Source organism: Podarcis erhardii (genome assembly GCF_964252035.2).
Source record: "Podarcis erhardii genome assembly, chromosome: 2".
Taxonomy (NCBI): Eukaryota; Metazoa; Chordata; class Lepidosauria; order Squamata; family Lacertidae; genus Podarcis; species Podarcis erhardii.
This window is the reverse complement of record NC_138498.1, coordinates 81,759,882-81,781,933: the sequence shown is the minus strand read 5'-3', so window position 1 is coordinate 81,781,933 and position 22,052 is coordinate 81,759,882. Positions and strand designations below refer to the sequence as shown.

General features: G+C 43.8%; 1 long non-coding RNA gene across 1 annotated transcript; it reads right to left on the bottom strand.

The window, feature by feature from the left end:
- Nucleotides 1–14,007: 14,007 nt before the first annotated feature.
- Nucleotides 14,008–21,318, bottom strand: LOC309334772. Its single transcript, XR_014153264.1, has 3 exons — nucleotides 20,923–21,318; nucleotides 15,261–15,305; nucleotides 14,008–14,646 (listed from the first exon to the last, which is right to left on the bottom strand). It is a non-coding gene; the product is annotated as an uncharacterized lncRNA (long non-coding RNA).
- Nucleotides 21,319–22,052: the final 734 nt, after the last annotated feature.

Below are 22,052 nucleotides of genomic sequence, written 5' to 3'. Positions count from 1 at the left end.
CCTTATGAGGCCTGTCAGGCCCCGCCCCAGGCCAGATGGTAAGTGGCAAGAGCAGGACCCTCCAGCACTCACTCAGGGGAGTCCTCCTGGGCAGCAGGCAGCAAGCACCAAGCAGTCCTTATGAGGCCTGTCAGGCCCCGCCCCAGGCCAGATGGTAAGTGGCAAGAGCAGGACCCTCAAGCACTCACTCAGGGGAGTCCTCCTGGGCAGCAGGCAGCAAGCACCAAGCAGTCCTTATGAGGCTTCAGGCCCCGCCCCAGGCCAGATGGTAAGTGGCAAGAGCAGGACCCTCAGGCACTCACTCAGGGGAGTCCTCCTGGGCAGCAGGCAGCAAGCACCAAGCAGTCCTTATGAGGCCTGTCAGGCCCCGCCCCAGGCCAGATGGTAAGTGGCAAGAGCAGGACCCTCCAGCACTCACTCAGGGGAGTCCTCCTGGGCAGCAGGCAGCAAGCACCAAGCAGTCCTTATGAGGCTTCAGGCCCCGCCCCAGGCCAGATGGTAAGTGGCAAGAGCAGGACCCTCAGGCACTCACTCAGGGGAGTCCTCCTGGGCAGCAGGCAGCAAGCACCAAGCAGTCCTTATGAGGCCTGTCAGGCCCCGCCCCAGGCCAGATGGTAAGTGGCAAGAGCAGGACCCTCCAGCACTCACTCAGGGGAGTCCTCCTGGGCAGCAGGCAGCAAGCACCAAGCAGTCCTTATGAGGCCTGTCAGGCCCCGCCCCAGGCCAGATGGTAAGTGGCAAGAGCAGGAGCAGTAAGCTGATATAATTTGCATCTCCCAGACAAATACATGAAATACAATATAATACAAGAAAAATATTATTTATGAATAATGAATAATAAATTGTCCAAGCCTGCAGGGAGTTCAGCCTTGTTATCAGCCTGGGTTAGAATATCTCCAGCACTCCACGTATCAGCACTGGTGACTGCATGCTTGAGATGGTAGACAATTTTGTCTACCTGTGTTTCACCCTAACCAGTAGCAGTTTCTCCACTGAGCCGGACAAGCATATTGGAAAGGCAGCTATAGCAATGGTTCACCTCTCCAAAAGGGTATGGGAGAATGTGATGCTAACGTCTAATACCAAGATGAAGGTCTGCTAGGCTTGCGTGTTGAGCATGCTGCTTTATGGAACTGAGTCATGGGCAACTTACAACCACCAGGAACAATGCCTCAATGGTTTCCATATGTGGTGTGTCAAGAAGACTTTGGGCATCACATGGCAGGACAAGTGTCTCAAACAAAAATGTGCTCTCCCAAGCCCACATTCCCAGCGATGTCTGTGCTGGCTTGGCCATGACCACAGAACAGAAGCTGGTAGGATCCCCAAGGATGTGCCCTATGGGGAGCAGGCTTCAGGGATCAGGCCTGCTGGCAGATAAATTCAGCATTACAAAGATGTTTGCAAACAAGACACGAAGGCTGGCAACATCAACCCTACCACTCGGGGCTCCCTTGCAGATGACCGTAGTGCCTGGAGACACAGTCAGGTTGTACTGTATATCCACAGCAAGGACCAGAGGAAGAATGACGACTGGGAGGATCACAGAGAGAAGAAATGCCATGGTGTATCTGCAGCAGCGCAACTGGGAGCCTTCATCTGCCCCAGCTGCAACAAAACATGTTTCTCCTGTATCAATCTCTACACCTACAGCAGGTGCTGTCACTCTCCAGTGGTGTGACTTCACCCCCAAAGGTACACTCCTCCATTGTCTCCTGAGACAGATGAATGTCAACAGATAAAATAGTATTTAAATCTGAATTTTAATGTGGCTTTTTTAAGGGACTGGCAGGGCTCCTAAGAGTGTGTGGCAGAGACAAGGGGCCAGGAGAGTGACCCAAGAGAGGGGACCAGTGATTTTTGGGGTGTCAAGCCACCCCCAAGGCAGAAGCCAGGGGAGGAAGGAGAGTCAGGGCTGTCTGAGGTGCAGGAAGGTAGATAGGATGCTGCAGAGGAAGAAGGGATGGTTCAGGAGAAGGACAGATAGGAGATTCCACACTTTCCCCTGCTCCACTGTCTCCTAGAACCAAGAGGGGCTTGAAAAATGGAAGAGCAGCAACGACTTCTGTGCAGGAGAAGTCTCAGGTTGTGGGCACGCAACCTGTCAGAGGAGGATATATAAGCTGAAGGAGGGGAGGAGCTACAACTTCTCCATAAGGCCAAGACTTGTGAAAAGCTATCTATAGGTCAGAAGCATGTGTATCTGGAGGACTGTGGAATCTGCTGTAAGTGTTTCTCTTGCAAATAGAAAGTCATGTGCCTTCCTTATCTGGGATGGGCCGTGACAGGTGCTATCCAATGCCTGTTAGGAGTAGACTCATTGAAGTTTATAGCCATGACTAACTTAGGTTCATTAATTTCAGAGGATCTGTTATGAGGAGAACTTAGTTGGACACAATCCATAATCACAGATTAATGTGGAAATGGGATGGAGCCGACTGGTGAATAAACACATTCAAAATGGAAATGGGGAACACTGATCTGTTATCCCAAGATGAAACCATAGTTATACATTTTATTCCAATAGTCCTGTGGTGGTGGGCTTTTTGAGACCTTAGGAGACCTTTAATCAGTCAATCCTGCCATAAATAGGAAAAGGATTTGGGGTGGGGGAATCCCATTTGATTTGGAAGAATCAAGGGATGGCGGGCAGGAGATCAGTCTAAAGCGGATGCCTCTGATTATTTTCATCTTAAGAAGAGCAGTGAGTATAATCTTGCTTTAGAGCAGAATGGCAAAGAACAGAAAATGTAATGAAGCAAATCCTTTGCAGCTGAAATGGGAAGAAGAGCATGATGATAAAAAGAGAATTGGGGCTGGGAAGTGGACATAGCTAAGCCTGGCAAGACAGCTTACTCTATGGTATTAGCCCCTTCGTACGTTAATTAGATGTAAGCATGTTGGTTATATGAGGCTGGTTATCCCACAAATATTGGTTTGTGAGGGTGGTGGAAGATATTGTTCTGTCTGGCAAGCTGAAATGCCTCTGCACTGACAGAACAGTCTCCTTAGAGCTGCCTTGAACTCCTTCCTTGGTGCTTAAGGTAAAGGGACCCCTGCCCGTTAGGTCCAGTTGTGGACGACTCTGGGGTTGCAGCACTCATCTCACTTTACTTGCCGAGGGAGCCGGCGTACAGCTTCCAGGTCATGTGGCCAGCATGACTATGCCGCTTCTGGCGAAGCAGAGCAGTGCACGGAATTACAGTTTACCTTCCCACCGGAGCGGTACCTATTTATCTACTTGCACTTTGACGTGCTTTCGAACTGCTAGGTTGGCAGGAGCAGGGACCAGCAACGAGAGCTCACCCTGTTACGGGGATTTGAACTGCCGACCTTTTGATTGGCAAGCCCAAGGCTCAGTGGTTTAGACCACAGTGCCACCCGCATCCCTCCTTGGTGCTTAGTCTTCAGCAAAAACCTTCTGAAGCTGCTCTTTGCATTTCCATGGCTCCCTCGTCGTGCAAATAGCAGCTGTCAGAAGATGATTTTTGTCTGGATCACATCAGAGGGAAGCATTAAACTCCCCCCCCCCCCAGGCCTCCTAATCTCCAAGCTCCTCAAGTTTCCCCACAGCTTCTATCTGCTGTGGGGCAGCTAGAACAACACCCCAAACTCATTTGGATTTCATTCAGATAATTAACACCAGCCTCTCACTAAGATGTCTGAAGAAGGTCTTTCCAATAAAGCCCTGCTTTCCTCTGGCAATATTCCATCATCTTCACTCCAACCCTTCAACACATTTGTATTATTCTCATGCCTACTTTATCTGCCAATTACATTTTATTGCTGTAATTTGGAAGCAAGTCCCTTAATGTTTCATATTCTGTACAGTGTGATGTTATCTTGAGACCATCATTTATAGAGAAGAGGAAGAAATGACTGCTGGGACATCATAATATATCTGCTAGATTTGGAGCGAATCCAGATACCACTGATGTCTGTGGTGGCCTATAATAGGAATTGGCTTGCGGCCTCTGACAGAAGGCAGAATGGTGGGGACAATCCTGTAGTCCTCTCTCATATGGCTTCCTGTCCCTAACTTGAAATCAATAGAAATTATTTGGGGAATAAAAATGATGATTCACCACTATATCGTAGTGATGCACTGTTTATGGAAAGTGGAGCTTTCCTGCTGTTGGACACCATAATTACCTTGTAGAACTGAGCAATAACGCATTGAACTCAGTCCAGAAAAACGTTTAGCCAGCTGCATTGAAACAAGGAGCAGGTTTCATGCAGGTTCTGAACTGGTGTTTGAAATCTGTGATGGGCTGGATGAGGTTAAACAAACTGAAATTAAAACCACAAAAGACAGAGGCACTTGTGGTTGGGAGGCCTACTGATCTAGGAACAGGATGTCAGCCTGTTCTATATGGGGCAGCACTCTAAAAGAGGGCTTCACACATTGGAGATACTCCTGCACCCTGGAATGAGCTACAGACCTGGCCTTGTTGTTACATGTTGGTTGTGGCTAGAAGTGCTCCCATTCTTGGTATGGTCAGACCTGGCCATGGTCCTATATTACATCTCAGAATACTCTAGAACAGGGTTTCCCAAACTTGGGTCTCCAGCTGCTGTTGGACTACAACTTCCACCACCCCTAGCTAGTAGGGGTCAAGGATGACGGGAATTGTAGTCCAAAAACAGTTGGAGACCAAACAAAATGCTGTACAAAATGCTATATGCCTCCTGGAGCATGGGAAGTTGAGAGTAATTCTGCTTGTGATTTTCAGTGGAAGAGGAATAACTGGATGGCACTAGGAGCTGCCAAGCTGAAAGTACCCTAATTCAGCTAGTGATCTGTTTGTTTTCAACCCGCTGGTGAAGATTATCAGATATCACAAAGAAAGGAATATATGATAACAACAAGAAGATGAGGAAAATAACAAAGAGACTATCTGGACAGAACTGTGTAATTAAAGCAGCAACAAGAGTGATGTCTGGATCCCTTTTGGAGCTTGAAGTATGGGTACCCCCAATAAAATTTTAAAAATCTGGCTGTATAATTTGGAACTAATGTGATTTGGAATTAATGTGATTTGATTGGCCTGATAATAAAAATTATTTTAAAAAAAATCAGCTAGTGACCATTGCATCTATGGGTCCTCTTCTATCTTTATTATTGTCCTTGGCTTAAAGCTGTTTTGCATATTACAAGAATTGGCACTGGCAAAACAAAATGTATGTGGCACTACTGAAACAGGTGCAGTTTACCCCTCCCTCCTGTTGTCATGGTGGCAATCCAGCCACATTAGCAGGTCTACTTTTCTGGTAGACTAAGGAGCCAATATATCCATTCTGAGCATGCTCAGAGCTGTTTCATTGAAGGCTAAACCTACATGGTAGCAAAGCTCAGCAGCCAGCTTCCCTGAACAGCTATGTTGTTTGATTCTTTATTACTTCTTTCAAAGTTTGTGCGAGTGAGTTCCACTGGACACACTGTGAGTCTCTTATCTGTAAAACGAATGGGCTGGGCTGGGGTTTTGTTTTTCTTTCAAAGGATGGGAATGATTGGGGTGACAAATTGCTTTTTAAAAAGTTTTTGACACATTTGCTGTAGCAGTTCACCCTCATTAACAGCATAATTATGCTAAGAGAAAAAGGAAAGAGCAAATAAAAGAAAGGAGGCTGTTTGTCTTCATAGACATATATTTCTTTTTGGCCATCAATGGTGCTATGGGCCAGTGCTAGTCCTATCATATTATTAACTAACTCATTCTCGGCTCTGATGTCTTTTCTGACATTATCATGTTTATTTAGGTGAACCAATAGTCCCATCCCAAAAAGAGGTCTGTGCACCACAAATCGGTCACTGTTTCCTTCCGAGTAAACATGCATGGGATTACACCGCAGGTTGCCAATTTTGACATTTTTGCACATTCTTTTGTTTGTTTAACTGTAGCATCTTACAGGGCACCAAATTGGTTCTATCAGATTTTTGAAATAAACATTTGTTTGTTTTCAATGTAGCATGGCAGTTTTTATTCCCCCTCCCCACAGCTTGAAATGTTGATCGAAAGGCCATTAGCATTCACGCTTTTGGGAAACCATCATCAAGCACATACATCTTTAATATTTACATTGGATGTTTAATAAAGCAGATAAAAGATAATGACTGTTTTCTCGTATTTTAGGAGAAATAATGGGGCTAAGCTATCAATAATAAATTACAAGAAGCTCTGTTTGCTTTGAAAATTTGATATACTATCAGTCAACTTTGGTCTTAATGATCTGTTGCTCATCTATTCCTAGCTATAACAAGACAGGTAGTAGATTTTTACTTACTCTGAGGTGAAGTGTGTGTGAAGGGGAAAGCAACCATGCAGGCCACTGTGAAGTCCAGTAGGACATGATTTTTGTTTGCTCAGCTCACCTGACCCCGACTGACTGTACTCTGTGTCTCTCCCACCTACCATATTTTTCTCTCTATAACACTCACATTTTTTCTCCTAAAAAGTAAGGGGAAATGTCTGTGCGTGTTATTGAGCGAATGTGTGGTCCCTGGAGCCAACTGGCCCGAGTACAGGGGCAAAAATCAGGCAAAATTCAGATCGCGGAGGAGGGAAGGCTAAAGAGAGGAGGTTGCTGCTTTCCTGCATTCTGCCTCAGGGTCTTACTGCCCACTGTTTTCAGTTGCTGTGTTTGCTCAAACTCCAGCCCACCCGGCTCAGGTTCCGTCAGCTAGGAGCGCAGCCGACAGCCACCTCCTCCTCGCCGTGCTCTGCTGCTGCTGCTGCTGCTGCGTCCAGCATCGCAGGCAGCCGGAAAATGCAGGTGGGAGAGAGAGAGAAAGAGAGAGGGGGGGGGCTGGCTTGGGTGGGTGGGGGGAAACTTTTGCCTTCCTTTCCTCCCTCCCGTTAAACCCCTCTCCTGCACTGTTAGCCAGCTGCTTCTCCGCACACCCCTCTCGTGCTCCTTGTCCCTTCTGTGTTTTTCCTTCCCTCCCCACTTAAAACATGGGTACAAAGCACGGATCCACATGGATCCTCAGGATCTTTGCATTGGGTCACCCCAAATTCACCATCAGATCACATAGCATGTCCATGGCTACAGCCTGCACCAAAAAAATCACGCACCCACTGTTGCCTGGGGCCACAATGGTGCAAAAACGTGGTTACAAAGCACAGATCCACATGGATTCTCAGGATTTTTGCATTGGGCTACCCCAAACTCACCGTCAAATTACATGTCTGTGGCCACAGCATGAAGCACAAAAATGATACATCCACTGTTTCATTTAGAATTTTTTTTTCTTGTTTTCCTCCTTTAAAAACTATGTGCGTGTTATGGTCAGGTGCGTGTTATCGAGCGAAAAATACGGTAATCCCTTTTTAACCAGTGTAGACCAATTAAAATAGATGAAGATAACTAAGTCAGGTCTATCAATTTTGATAGGCTTATTGTACAGTGTAAGTAAAACTTTGTTGAATATCGTACTTGGCATTTGACTTGTAGTAATGGTTTGTGCTCGGTGTTGGCAGTGGAATGGATAAGAAGATATGGAATAGGAAACAGGCTATGGGAGAGGAAAGAAGCTCACAGTGTGAGTGGAATGTGTGTTAGAAGAACCAAGTGCTGGGGTTTAGAGGAACAAGGAACCAGAAGCTTCACCCACCTTTAGATTTAGTAGTCTTGGCATCATACAAGAACAGCCACATGGACCCACAATCAACCACCTGAGGGCCAAATGCCAAAGTGGATGTGGTTTGAGTATAAATGTGAGTGTGGTCTATTTTTGTGTTTTTCATTTAAAGGACACCTGGCAGTGGGAGGTCTGAAAAACCTTTGAGCATTGCAGCAAGTATCCTATAGGTGTAGTAAGTAAAAAAAAATTTTTTTAAAAAAAAATTAAAAACATTTTTAAAGCATTTTCTTTTTAAATAAATAAATTTGGGAGTGCATTTTGACCCAACAGAAACGTTTTAGCACCAAGGGATCATAGCAGTTGTTTTTAAAAGTTGTTTTTTTAAATGACACATTTTGAGGGAAATCTTTGGGAGTCACAAAAAAACCTTGCAGGGGACCTATGTGGCTAGCCACTCCCGGCAAAACAGTCTTTTAAGAGCTAATAGAGACTAGTAAGTAATGTGTATACGGAAATAAGCTATGTGGGTAATTAAGGTTCCTATCTCTTTGGATCTCTCATTGACCAAGGATGGAGAACCTCCAAATGTTTCTGGACTCACTCCCACCACCCCTCACCATTGGTCATGTTGCCTGAGCCTGAGGATGGGTTTCCCATCCACCCTTGCAACTCTTGTCTGTGACCAGGCCAGCTTCAGCTACCTGTGATCCTATCACTGGCATTCATTGCCACTTCCAAAGGAGCTGAAAGGTTCTGTACTGTACTGACAAAGTTACATAACACGACTTGTTCGAGTTAGGTAAATTGATATGGCTACATTTCATTTGTACTCAAAAGAAAAGATTTCTTTCAGATAGCTCATTTATGAACAAACAACAGGAAAGGACATTTCCTCCCAAGAGGTAAGTTAACATCATAAAAGTTTCTTTGATTACCTCAGGAACTCAGAAATGAAAGGCACATTTCAACTCCATCTGTAGATGTCCTCGATTTGTTTTGTTTTTTTAGGTTTGCTATCTGCAGTTGCTGCTTTGTGCTGCAGTCCTAATCACACTTTCCTTGGACTTACTTCTGAGTGGGCATCCTGAGTGGATTGTGCTACAAGACAGCTTTGTGCAAATGCTGAATTCAGGTAAGTCAAAATTCTATTTTAACAGCACAAAGTACCATTACTACCCTTGTGAGTTAGCAGGGAAGAGGTTTTCCATTGGTGGATTTAAGGCAGCAAAACCAGTTCCACCACCATATCTGAGTGGTGTGAGATTCCAGGTGTTTCCTTTGGAAAAGAGGCACAGCGGATACCATGGTGCCTTTATGATATATGGTTCCAGCACTTCTCAGGTGGGCACCAGTGCCATTATAAGAGAACAAGGGAGGTGTTCATGGTGAGTTCTGGCACCTCTTTTCCTAGAAAAATAGCACTGGGTTTATTTACACATATATACAACCTGAGCCTACGATGGGGGGTTCACACTCCAAGAGGGTCCTGTCTCTCCCATTGCTGCAGCCTCCAATTCAAAACAAGCAGCTCACATTGTGCTCTGAACCCCTCCCCTCTGTTGTTGTTTAGTCATGTCCGACTCTTCGTGACCCCATGGACCAGAGCACGCCAGGCACTCCTGTCTTCCACTGCCTCCCCTCTAGCTTGTTGCATTTAACTGACAGACCCCTTTCCCCCTTGATCACACCACAGCCATCTGAAATCCTAAAACTTCTTCCTAACAAAAACTCTGGCATTGTTTTCTGACTTACAATCTTGGAGGTCAAGGTGTGGCTCCACCCATCTGCTGGCTGGCAGAGAGTCTTCTTTGCTGATGGCCCATCTTCTCTTTCTTCTCTGTTAATGGCCTATTTCTCTAGCAATCTCCTGACACAGGAAGCTGAGTCCAGCTATTAAGAGTCTAGCTTCCAGTTTAACTTTTCAAGCATCAATTAAATTCTGACACTTACTAAATCCAGGAATTATGGGTGCCTTGTACCCACAAACTGGCACCAAAACTCATAACAATATAAAAGCAGCAATACCCCTGATTTACTTTAAGGCGCAGAAAACCACTTGATCCTAATCACTTGGCCATGATCAAAGTGTGTTTTCTTCACACTCTGTTCTGCTAGCAGACCTAGGTTAGGATGGTTGCTTTTCCTTCTGACTGAGAGGGACTCTGGGCAAGAGATCAAGTCGCTTAATAGCCTTTGTTAAAATAATGCCCTAAAACACGGGTGGGGAAAGCTCATGCCAAAGGGCCAAATGTGACCTGCCAGACCTCTCCATATGACCTTTGGAGTTTTACCCCATCCATATCCCTACTCAGGCCACATCTTCACTCCCTCGTTGTGTGCTTTTGCCTAGCTGGAACTCTGATAATGCCTTTTGCTTGCTTGTTTGGGGGGTAGGGAGTGGTGTGTGAGTTTGAGTAGAAAATGGCCATTTGTGCAAAGGTAAAATTAACATTAATTCATTGCTTGGCCAGTCCACCATTGGCATGTGTCCCCACCTCTGCCCAAAAGAGTACACACTGAGAACAGGCTTGCAGTTCTGGCCAAATATTTAAATGGCAACCCTCCCCTCTTCCTCCTCTCTTCCCTATAGGCATAAGCATGCGCTAGGTTGTAATAAATAACTGTTCCTGAAGACTGCCTGCATGGAGTAGTTTTAGTGAAGTGCAACTGTGTTTTATTTAGAGTAATAAACTAGAAATAAATGAGATCCACTTGACCTATTCCAGCCACTAGCAAAGGTATAGGCTGCACTTTCAGAAGTTGCTGATGTGTCTATTCGCTACCAGAGCAGGGAATATATTTCTTACTTCAGCTGCTGTCATTAGCAAAGAAGCTTATGAATTTGCAGGGCATCGAGGTATCATAAAATGAACGGATCCAAAGAAATAAAAAGTTGCTAACACAATTATGGGATGGTTGTCAGCATTCTTTGGTGTGCTGCCAAACGACACAGTGTGGTTATGGAGCACTCAGAAGTCAGGACTTGGTTTGCAGGGGGAATAGAAGTTAGCATAAACATCTCACTAATTACTTTCTTTGTGTATTAAATTGCGCTGATGGGTCTCGTGGGGGGGAATAACTTGTCTGAAAGGGACTTTTGGAAGGTGATTATCACTGTGCTTGGTTTTGCTGACACACATTTGAACTTTCAAGGAGATGGTGCCTCTTCTTCAGCAATTTATGGTTGTTATGTGCAACTGAAAAACAGCCACAACTCCTGGGTCTTTAAAAAGGAGAAACCTCAGGGAAGTGGAAAATATAGTATATTGGCCTCTAGTTTGAAGCCAGTCTTGTGAAAAAGTCCTCAGTTGTCTCTAAATTAACACTCTTCCAGAAAGGCTTAGCTTTAGCATCCATACTAGTACCCTGCCTTGAATGCAGGCATATCCAAATTCAGTTCCTAGCATCCAACTCTTGAAAGATCAAGAGCAGAGCAAATGGCCAAGGCATGAAAGCTTTGAAAGCTGTTGCACTTCAGAGGCAGACCAGGGTTAGCCAATGTGTTGAACTACAACTCCCATCCACCCTAATTAATGGCCATGCTGGATGGGGCTAATGAAAGTTGTTGTTCAACAACATCTACAGGGGATTTGTTTCTGACTCCCTAAATCAGGGATGGGGAACCAGCAGTCTTCCAGCTGTTGCTGGATGACAAAAGCAAGCTGGCAGTAAATAGCACCATTCAAGTCGGAGTTAACTCTTTATTAGCAAGAACACAATCTGCACAGAGTATCAGGCCTAAATGAGCATAGCAGTTCCTTCTCCCCAGGATTCTTCCCAAGCAATCAGAGACTGTGCCTGCGTTAAGCCAACCTTTCCTCCATTCTTTCCATGTCTCTTCTGGTTCTGGGAGACAGGGAGAGGAGGAGAGCTTATCACAGCAGGAGGGGGGAGACACACCTGTGACTCTTCACCAGCCAGATTCATCTCTGCCTCTTGTCTTCCCTCATCCCCTGCTTCAGCTTCTGCCTCTGATTCTGGACTGCTCTCTGCCACAGACTCTCCCAGCTCACTAAGCCCTGTTACCTCTTCAGTTTGCAACACTTTCTCCTCCCAGTCTTCTCCCTCTTCTGCCTCTTCCCACTCAACATTGTCCCATCACTACTCCCTAGGTCCTGAGCCTTTTTCCCTTGCAGGTTCCCCAGCAGTTTCCTCCCACCATTCCACTGCATCCAACCAGTCCAGGACACTGGAGCACAACTCCCATCCCCATTCACCTTTGTCCTAGTGGCTGGGGCAGATGTCTGACATTGAAAGAGTCACAGGTTTTCAGCCCTGCTCTAAATGGCACCTTGTTATACAATGATCCCTAAACCACCACCCCGCCCCCACCACTTTTCTTAAGATCAAAATGGGCCAGGAGGATAATGGCTGGGGATGTTCAAAAACCAGAAGCAAAAAAAGTATCTTATAATCTGTGCAGAATAGAAAGCTATGTTTTGACTAATTATGTGACCCACTTTCCTCAGCGCCGCTTCCATTCTAAGTTCTTTATTCCTCTTACATTTTCTGGAACATTTGAAAGTTAATTTGTCAGGTCTCTTGATCCAAGAAACTTCTCCTCTGTGTGACTTCGTTGCTGCCAGCCCCACCTCCTCTTCCCCAACAGGTATAGGATCTCTCTCATGCTGCAAGCTTCAAAACACTGATGCTCAGCAGAATGCTGCCAATTGATTAAGGAAGCTGCCCGCCCTCAAGGTCACGATGATTTCCTGCTTCCCCGTCATCCTCCGTCCCCCCACCAGCTCCCAGTGGGGCATTCTCTGTGAGAAACAAATCCTCTTGATCTGTTTAGTGGTAGAATCTGCTAACTTGCTGGTAATACTAGAATACAGAGGATATTGGATTTCCTAAGGAAGCTCTTGAAGTTGTGTTCTCGGAGCTTTAGAGGTAATTGAGTTTCCAGCAGACAGAGGTTTTGGTGGGTCCCAGTTTGCATTTACTATGCATTATTTGAAATATTTCCTTGAGTGTTATTGGAGAGGGTTGGCTGAAGGTTTTACTGGTAATGGAAGAAAGGGGGGAAAGGAGGCAGCATGATCCAGCTATGCTGGAATGGCGGCAAGGAGGGCAACAGGAGATGTGGAAAGGAAGGCGTGTCCCTTTTGCACTGGATAGAGATGTATCTTGGTGAACCTTCAGAATTACCAGCGTTGGGATGCAAATTTGGTTAACTCAAAATGGCACTTGAGTTCCTACAGGGACCATTCCCCCATAACTCTTCCACAGCTCAGGTTGCAATCCAAGCCACAGAGAAGCCATGGAGTGTGGGAATAGGCTTCACTCTCTCCTGCTCTCACTGCTGTTGCTTCAGTGGTGGGGAGGGAAAGAAGTCCCTTAGCCCTTCCTCTTCTTCCTTATCACCATCCCTAGCGCCTGGAATGTTGGTCTAGCAGTATGCTAGATTCTGGGACTCTGGGACACATAATTTCCCTACAGCACCTGATGCCCACATTAAGGACATTAGGGGCTCTGATAAAATTACATTTCCCAGAGTCCTTGACACCTGTAACACTTCCCTAGCAGGGAGAAGGAGAGGTCACTGCTAAAACAACAACAACCAATCAGAGTGTCCTGCGTTTGAGGGTTCCCCAGCCCTTCAGAATAGATTTTCTAGGGGTACTGACTCTCTTCTCCCACCATTAGTGCATGCTTCCACTGGAGCAACAGCACCAAAAAGGACCAACTGGATTCCACCCATTTCTTTGATGTGCTGCGAGGATCTTTGTTAGATGGGATGTAGAATCATGTAGCCTTCTTCAGAGGCTCTGCTTGGAGTGCCTCCACCAAATTTAGTGAAGCAGGCAACCCCCAGTGCCTTTTCAGAGGACTTTTTCAATAGTGACAACCCTAAGTTATGGAAGAATGTTCCCCAAGAGGTTCACTTGACAACATGTGATATTTTGGGTGCATAAGAACATAAGGAGAACCTGCTGGACCAAGTCAATCTAGTTCAGCATCCTGTTCTCAATGTGGTCACCCATATGCATGTGGGAAACCCATAAGCAGGGCCTGAGCCCAACAGCACTCTGCCCACCTAAGATTGCCAGCAACTGGTATTCCAGGAGCATTGCTGCCTCTGAACGTGGAGGTAGAACAACTATCATGGTTGTGCCAGAAAAAGACTTTTTGTTTGTTTATTCAAGCCTCTTAAATGACTTATTTTGAAATAGTTGGTGTCCTTAGTTTCTAATAACTTGCAAGATGTTTTATATTGACCAGACAATTTATGAGGAAATGCATCAGTTCCATTAATGGAGGAAGATGGCTTCTGTTGCAATATGATGTTCATCTTGTGCTGTTATGTTCTTTTGCTTAATTCAGCGGATTGCTTAACTGCAGGATACAATGACTGGCTTATAAACAATTAATTTAAAAAGCGGGAATCTCATGTTCACGCTTATTTATTTATTTGATCGTCTGACTTTGGAGTCTTTAGGATGCAGCAGAGATGTGCTTTAATCTTTTCATTCTTTACCCCAAAGGCTAAATGCATACATTTTAAAATAAAACAAAGGAGACCGAACACACATACAATTCCCACAAGACCTCCAATGCTAAGATTTGAGAAACCCTCAACTATCATATATGTAAGTTGAGAAAGAGAAGCCAAGTTAGTACATAAGACTTAGACACTGAAATCTAGCCTTGCCATGCCTTTTCAGTTAATTTCAGCTCCCTTCAGGTCCCAGATGCAGAACAAATACTGTTAAACACAGGAAGAAACAAATACTGATAGATATTCTGTGTTCTTTTTTTTTATCAGGTTGCTGAGGGAATGTTCAAAGCTTGATGTTCTTCAGGCACTGAATCCAAATGCAAACATGACTATTCTCAATGGAAATGGAGAGTCTAGTGCTGCCTTCTGCCTGTGGATGCTACTTGCACAAAAGACTCCAACTGCATTGTGCTGGAAGTGATCTAAGTGGGCCTTGGGACACCGGGAGTTGCGGCCTTGCCTCAGCTTCCATGCAGCACTTGGACCCCTTGTGGTAAGAATGATTTACTCATCACAAAATTGTTTACATTGTCAGAATCAACGGACTAGATCTTTTCCGTCTCTGAGGTAAACAAGAACGGTTGAAATATTTCATAAAGTAAACTTTTAGAGGTAGTTATATTACTGTTCGGAATGATTTAATATATATTTTTTAAAAAAACAACCCTCTCCCTGCCTCACCCACCATCAGTACAAGACTTTTGGAAAGCATGTTAGGGCAGGTCTATTCCAACGAAAGCCATTTCATTCCTGGATAATGCCTGCATCATGAGGTGCCTTTCTGTAATGGAAGCAAAAGAAACAGCAAATATTGTACTGACCCAATCTGCCTTCGCCCCCTCAGTGTTTCATTACTGATCTCTTCCATGAAATTAATGTCCTACGCACTACCAGAGCTGGTGTCAGCACTTGGCATCCTGGGGCATCTGCTTATACCTGCCCTGTCCCTATTTCCCTTTTTTTTCTTTTCCTGCAAGCGGCACCAGGCAACTGGATCTAGCCATGCTTTAATTTCCCACAATGTTTCCTAGCACCACAGCCAGGGCCCACCACTCCCAAAGAGAAGACCCACCAATTTGCCTAGGAATGCCCACCCCTCAAACCCCCCAGCTGGCCCTCCTCTCCATAAGTCTGTAAAAGAAGATGTAGCAGCAAGGAATGAAAGGAATTCTTAACCGGGAATTTCTATTCCCAGAGACTCCTGAAGGACAGCAGTGATACCTGAAGGTAAGCAATACCATTACATATGAACCAGTAAACAACAGGCATAAAACTTAGGTTGAGGAGAGGGTTCTAATCTAGCCATATGCTTGAAGTCCTGCCTTTCCCCCTCTTAGTTTAAAAATTCAGAGTGGAGACAGGGAGGCAGAAGTAAGAAGGATAAAGGAGGAATGGAGAATTGTAGTTCTGTTCTGACGGTCAGATTGTACTCTGGGAAATGATAAAGTAATCCACTGGGCACAAGTGCATCCAAGGAGCATCTGTCACATCTCTCTCTGACAGCTGCTTGAGAGAGACAATATGTATCACAGTGTCCACTATATTTGAGAAGAAGACAAATTTCATTTACTTATTGATTAAAATTAAGTGAGTTGAAGAATCGACAGGCAGTCCGACACTCATCTAATAATTCCAAACAAATACTAATGAACAAAAGGAAAGAGCTGCTTTATTTATAAATAACTATCCACATATTCTTAGAATATATAAAATAGGCACATTAGTGCAACAGATTCTAATCACTCCAAGGTGAAAAGAAGAAGAAAGCACTAAATCTTGTTGGTGTTTATCATGCAGCTTTTGCCTGTCAAGGACACTTGCCCCTGTTTGAGGCTCCCTATGATAGAGGCAGAGGTCTGTCTCCAATGTTAGCCATGTTCAGAGCTGACCTATTGTAATGAATGGACATTATTTGTTGTTGTTTAGTCGTATCCGACTCTTCGTGACCCCATGGACCAGAGCACGCCGGGCACTCCTGTCTTCCACTGCCTCCCGCAGTTTGGTCAAACTCATGCTGGTAGCTTCGAGAACACTGTCCAACCATCTCGTCCTCTGTCGTCCCCTTTTCCTTGTGCCCTCCATCTTCCCAACATCAAGGTCTTTTCCAGGGAGTCTTCTCTTCTCAAGAGGTGGCCTAAGTATTGGAGTCTCAGCTTCACGATCTGTCCTTCCAGTGAGCACTCAGGGCTGATTTCCTTAAGAATGTATAGGTTTGATCTTCTTGCAGTCTATGGGACTCTCAAGAGCCTCCTCCAGCACCATAATTCAAAAGCATCATTTCTTTGGCGATCAGCCTTCTTTATGGTCCAGCTCTCACTTCCATACATCACTAGGACATTATTTAGATCCATTCATTTCAATGGCTCTATGCCAAGTAGAACTTACCTGGGCACAACTCAGATAGACTAGGGATTGGCAGGAGCTGGATATGAATCTACTGGTATATTTCTGGTTCCTCTGCAAAAATTTATGACTCTCAGCTATTTAAGAATAACAATTGCTGAAATGAAGAAAGGTAATCAGGAGCAGACGTGTGTGTGTGTTTTCTACAGATCAGTGCCATTTGTTGTGAGACATTAGTGTTACATGCAGTGTTAGGTTAAGAAGAGGGGGAAAGAGGGGGAGGGGGAATGGTAAGTGGGGTGGATTTGGGCAGTTATGCATCCATTCTTCTATTTAGTGTATGTGTGGGGTTTTGTGTCAGCGTTGCTTGTATGGGTTCTCTTACTATTCGCTTGTTTTATTTCCTTGGTGGTTAGAAAGGTTGTGGGTGGCTTAGGCTGGGTGTGGTTGGTTAAGGAGCAGACTTTTTGCAAAAGGAGGGCTGTGAGTTCAGTTCAGTTCTGCTACAGAAAACTAATTCCTATGCTTAGAATGTGCTCAGAGACACCCTTTGATACAATCCTCACTGTATTGTCAATGTTAACTAATGCGTGTGTAGGCAAACTAAGGCCCGGGGGCCGGATCTGGGCCAATCGCCTTCTAAATCCAGCCTGCGGATGGTCTGGGAATCAGCGTGTTTTTACATGAGTAGAATGTGTCCTTTTATTTAAAACGTATCTCTGTGTTATTTGTGGGGCCTGCTTGGTGTTTTTACATGAGTAGAATGTGTGCTTTTATTTAAAATGCATCTCTGGGTTATTTGTTGGGCATAGGAATTTGTTCATTTGGTTTTTTTCCAGAATATAGTCTGGGCCCCCCACAAAGTCTGAGGGACAGTGGACCGGCCCCCTGCTGAAAAAGTTTGCTGACCCCTGAACTAATGCATCCCATCGGCACAAGGATGTTCCTGGGAGTTGGGGAATCCCTAGAACACATTTAAGCAGGGAGGAGAGGAAGAAATGAGCTGAAATCCTTGTGTGGGTGGAACACTCACAGTGTTCCATGACTTATGCACCTGGCTCTGCTTGATGGATCTGGGGTTCTAGTAAACAACAACAACAACAGCAACAACAACAACAACAACAACCCCAAGGTGGATCCAAGAAGCCCAAAGCCAGCCCACCCAACTATCCTAGATAAAGCTTCCCTTGGGGTTAGTTCACACATCAGTTTTGTGTATGTGTGTGTGTGTGTGTGTGTGTGTATATATATATATATATATATATATATATATGCTTTCGTATATATATATATCGGCAAGCTTTTAATTCGTCTGTAGCAACCCCTCAAATATCACTGGATTAAGTCAGCCTAGCTGTGCAATGAGTGAGACGTCCAAAGTCTAGAGTTTGATCCTGAAGTGAAGAAGAAGATTAGCATTTTTCTATAGAGCACAATACAAATGGGATAGCTATCTGAAATACAATTCTTATTAATGAGGTCAGTCCATGTGTAAAGGGGTCATCAAGTATATAATAATATTTTCTCTATGAACTTTAAAGTGAGCAGCTTGTGCTTGTACTAATTTTTATTGATATGCAAGAGTTTCTTCCCCCAACTCTGTTAAGCTCCTGTTAACACCCATGGCTTCCTGACCCACTAACTGTGAGATATATTGATCCTTTTTGTATTGTGATCTATTTTTTTAAAAGGCAATCTTCTTCAGAGGTTCAAGATTAAGCTCTAGACTTGCACGCCTCGCTAATCACACAGCTAGTCCAACTAAATCCGGTGAGATTTGTCAGAGTTGTAGAGTTTGCCTCAGATAAGCTTTGATTCAGACCCTTTGGCTGTTTCTGCCTAGAACTTTTTTCCAGCGGCTTAATCAAACTCAAATGATCTCAGAAGCTCCCGCCAGTGGTACAGTTTAATGACTGCTCCATATTCTAAGGAGTAGCTCTGCTGCCTTAAGAGATCAACTAAAGGACAGGTTTCAGATTCAGAGTCTGCTGTATAAGCCTCCTACAGTTCTGGATGGGATTTTAATTGCAACCCTGCTTCCTTTAGAACTGGCAAAATAATGTCATCACAGCTGTAGGGCAAGAAGAAGAGAAGCAAAAATATTGGCTGGATATTCGCTTTCCTGTAGCGAGAGAGACTTATTTCATATCTTCCTTTTTATAAATTGGTAGATATCGGGCCTTTGTAACTTTCAGACATTCCCTCATGGTATGAATTGAGCCACATTCACACCACATAGTTAAAGCACTATGAGATTACTTTAAACAGTCAGGGCTTCCCGCAAAGAATTCTGGTTAAATTTGGTTAAATTAATATAATTTAATGTAATTTAATTTAGATTTAGATTTACATTAAATTAATTTCGGTTAAATTAATATAATTTAATTTATATGTGTTCATAATTGCATAGAAATCATTAAAATGATTGCCAAGTACTTGCAGTTATATTATATATTTATTTGGCATTGCCTGACATTTTCAGAAGGTAAAATTAATTTTTTTTTGTTTTCTGAAAGCAGTTTATGTGCTTCTTCATCACACGTAGACTTACCAAGCTAAATGTTGTCCAGTCACACAAAAAAATAACAGCAGATTTGAATTCCTCACACCCCAAAACATATTTTAAAGACCCCTCACCGAAGAAATGTGCAAAGATTAAGTTTCAGCTCCTAAAATGACACGTCCTTTTGCTGGGGGCTTGTTGTCATTTTAAAGTATTTGCATTTCTTTAAAAATGCTGAGGTTGGCCTAGGTTTAGACACAACTTAGCACTTTAACAGACAGCCAAAGTCCACTCCTCCTGCATTAGATCTCCAGGTAAACGGTCAGCCTCCTCATATACTTACTCAGCAGTACCTCTCAAGTCTAGAGAACATAATGTACAAATAAATTGCAGATAACAATTTCAGGTATTGATTTATGTTTTACTTTTTGCAGAATAAACCGATGTTAAGTAAACAACGTGGTATTTTTAGGCTTGGATGAAATGGAGCTACTTATCTCACAGGACAAAACATTTCTTTCAAGAGAAGGTTAAAAAGGACAAATGTTTCTGGAGAGAGAGTTAGCACAACTGTTGTCAAAGCTTCTTTTCAAATAGACAACACGGTGGCAGTTGCTCAGCCCTCCTAAAAATCAGTAAGACTTTTCATTATAAGGATTGGGGTGATTACAGTTCTTATTATTATCTCAAAGCAGATTTCTCTCTCTCTCTTTGCCCATCTCATACACTTCTCCTGTATCCTCCTAGCAGCTCCTCATGCTGTCTCTGTGCCATGTGCAATATCTATGCAATGACTCTGACCCCTGAGCATCCTTGACACAACCTTTTGAGTGATGGATCCACATTGATAGAGGGCCCTAGAGAACCCTGGCTTATTCATGGGCTGACGTAGCAAAGGGTCAGAGTTGTGAGCGCTTGTCTTCTTTAGACATAGCATACCAATTAAATCCATTTCTGTATTACCAGAAGAGAATAATTTGCATGCAAGAGGTAAGAAATCTAGTTTGGCGACAAGACTCACATGCTTTTTTTAGAAATGTGCTCTCCATCCTAGAAAAAAAGCAGAAGAAATTAAACATGGGGGAAGAAGACTGACCTTTGCAGGTCAATTTTTAACCTAGTAAAAGTGCATAAATCTTTCTTTGCAACAGAAAGGGAGAAACTGCACTAAAATGTATAAAATTCCAAGTTGTTCCTTATTATGGTATTAAGTCACAGAATATAAATTATTATTCTTAATTACTCACCCTTTATCCAAAGGTCCCAGGGCAGGTTACATTTTTTTAAAAAATGAAAACACAATATTAAGAACAGCTTAAACCAATTTAACAATAATAATAAATAAATAAATAACCCAACAGGAATAACAGATGTTGAAAAACCTCTGTGCTCCTTGTTAGAAGTAGCTTGTTGAGTGGGTTTCTGTTGCTCACAAAGAGGGAGAGGGCCAAGGCGATACCCCAGGGGATTGGTGGTGGGACGACGATGAGTGGTCAGAGGGAGACGAGGGAGCAGACTGGGAGGAGGTGGTGTCGGAAGATGAAGATGGTTAGTGAGCAGGAAGAGGCTGCGGCAGAGAGCAGTCCAGTATCAGAGGCAGAAGTGGAGGCTGGAGATGGTGGGGGGGGGGAGAGGCAGAGATGAGGCAGGCTGCTGAAGAAGCCAGGGGGTCTCCCACTCCTACTGCGCCCAGCTCCCATCCCTGCTGGTCTCTCAGGACCAGTAGAGGTATGAAGAGGGTGAGGCAAAGACAGAGAAGGCACCAGAGTCTCTGATTGCTTGGGAAGGCACTGGGGAAGGAGGAGACTTAGGTACCTGTGAGAAGGCAGGGACCTTCAGTCCTTGCAACTGCCTCACTGGGGCAAGACCTACTGGGAAATGTTGCCATGCTCACAAGGCCTGGCCTCCTGAGCTGTTCCTATTTCTTTGAAAAAAGAGACTTAACTTCATTGACACCGTGTGAATTATTGCTGACCTGCTCCTGACACTCACCTTGACAGAAGCATGCAGTTGCACTGGCAGGAGCGCCAGATTGGCTCCACGGGTGTGTTTGCATCATGCTACCCTCCCTGTCACCTGACTCCACCTGACCAACCAGTAAGCAAGTGTAGTGGTTCCATCCCACCCCAATGGGCTTGCTTGCAGAGCTCAAGCAAGCACAGTCTTCCATTTGCTTTTTCAACGAGTGGCTGATCAGATGAAGCTGTATTCTACTGGCTTCATCAACCTCAGCGTCACTCTCCCCTTCGCCAACTAATTACTAGGAGTGTTTTGCAGTCATTCTAACTCTGCTAACCCTCCCCTGTTCAAACCTCTCAATCTCACAACACTGGCTGAAATAATGTTTTAGCTGTAATTGTTTCTCGGTGTTTTTCACATTGCAAGCAATCGGACAAGATGACCCTCGGGATCCCTTCCAACTCTCTGATTTTATGATTCTAACTGTTTTTATAATGTTTTAGATGTTTTGGAACACTTTAAAAAACGGACAAGAAAAGAAAGAAGAAAAAAGGAAAAAAGACAAAAGAAATACAATACAATACAATACAATACAATACAATACAATACAATACAATACAATACAATACAATACAATACAATACAATACAATATATAAACAATGCACAACACAACATTAACACATTAAACTAAACATTAAAAAATTTAAAAAAATACATCATACCGTTTCAATGCCCTATCTTTCATTCCCTCGTTTCATCGACCTCCTCTCGCCTCCCTTTTTGTATTCCACTTCTATTAATTATTTCAGCAATTCCTTTCCCTCTTTCTCTATTTTCTGTCATATAATTATCTTAACTTATTTTAACCTTATCTTCCATTAATACCATAATACTTATTTATACTTAACTCCTTATAACATTTCTACTAAAGCCATATAATTTCATTCCAACATTTTTCTAACACTCATTAATTTTACAATATTTCTATAAATAAACTTTGAACTTTTTCCAATCTTCTTCCACCGTCTCTTCTCCCTGGTCTTGGATTCTGCCAGTCCTTTCCGTCTATTCCATATGGTCCATCAACCTGGTGATCTTCTGTCCGAGGCTCTTAACTCTTTTCCAAGTCCCTTCTGCAGATCTTCTTCATATTTATACATG